This window comes from Myotis lucifugus, unplaced genomic scaffold (assembly GCF_000147115.1).
Source record: "Myotis lucifugus unplaced genomic scaffold, Myoluc2.0 scaffold_762, whole genome shotgun sequence".
Classification (NCBI taxonomy): Eukaryota; Metazoa; Chordata; class Mammalia; order Chiroptera; family Vespertilionidae; genus Myotis; species Myotis lucifugus.
Genome location: NW_005871810.1, coordinates 176,029 through 177,303, shown reverse-complemented (window position 1 = coordinate 177,303; position 1,275 = coordinate 176,029).

Below are 1,275 nucleotides of genomic sequence, written 5' to 3'. Positions count from 1 at the left end.
AAAACCCCCCCCCCCCCCGGTGTTTCCCCGGGTTCACAAGTTGGTGTTCCCTGTCTCGCCACCTCGGGGAGGAGGGAACAACCCGGATTCCCCCGCCATTTCTGGGGGTCCCAGGGGGCGATATTTGCCCCTTTTGGCCCACCCCGGGGAGGGGGGAACAACCCCCCCCCCCCCATGTGTCCCCCGCGGTCCCCAGGCCCCCAGCAAGCGTGAAGCCGCAACCCCAGGGAGAGGGGTACAGGCCCGCTTTCCCCCGGGTTTGCGGGGCCCCCATTCCTGCCCTTGGTGGCCCCGGGAAAGGGGACAAACCCCCCTGCCCCCGCGGTTCCGGGGCCCCAGTGCCCTGAAAGTTGCGGGCCCGGAAGAGGGAAAAACCCCCCTTGCCCCACGTTCCCCGGGCCCAAGTCCCTGCAGCTGCGCCCCCGGGAGAGGGGAAAAACCCGCCCACCAACAGTCCCGGCCCCCTGGGGCGGCATTTAGCCCGGGCAAAGCTGGCCGGGGTCCGGGGTCCCTGCCCCTGCCCAGAGGAGGGATTCCTGGTTCCTGGGTTTGGGGAAAGGCAAAAGGGTTTAGGGGCGTTAAGCCCGATAGGGGAGCATTTGGGGGGGGATCATTCAGGCAGCCAGGCAAGCATTTAGGACCCAGTTGTCCCAGATTGCGAGAGGCATTCAGACTTCCCCCGATGTGTCCCAGATTGGAGAGGGTGCAGCCCGGGTTAAAGGCCCCCCCCCCCCCCCCCCGCCCGCATGAATTTCGTGCACCAGGCCTCTAGTAAGAAATATAAATTACCAATTCTTTTTCTAGCAGCTTTTTATAAGGGTCTTATAGGATTAACTTCATGAAACTATTAGATTGATGATGATTTTTAAAAAATATTTATTGATTTCAGAGAGGAAGGGAGAGGTAGAGAGAGATAGAAACATCAATGATGAGAGAGAATCATTGATTGGCTGCCTCCTGCTGACGCTGTAGCCACTGAGCCAAACCGGCCAGGGCAGATTAATTATGATTTTTATTGTCAAAGTAAATTATGGAATAGTTTGTGACTTTGCAGATCATCATAACTCTGAGGGTCATTCCAAAGAATTGTTCCCCTTGTCACCTCTGTAGAGCTAGAAAACGTCCAGTGTCCCTTCCGAACATTTGCTGCATTTCAGCATTGGAGTCTGGAGGCAGGTTATGTGCTGTGTTTTCTAACATCCTTTTTCTCAGGGACGATAGCATAGCCCACTAGCACTGACTGTGGGTTTAGGAACCAGCATTTAAATGCAGGCA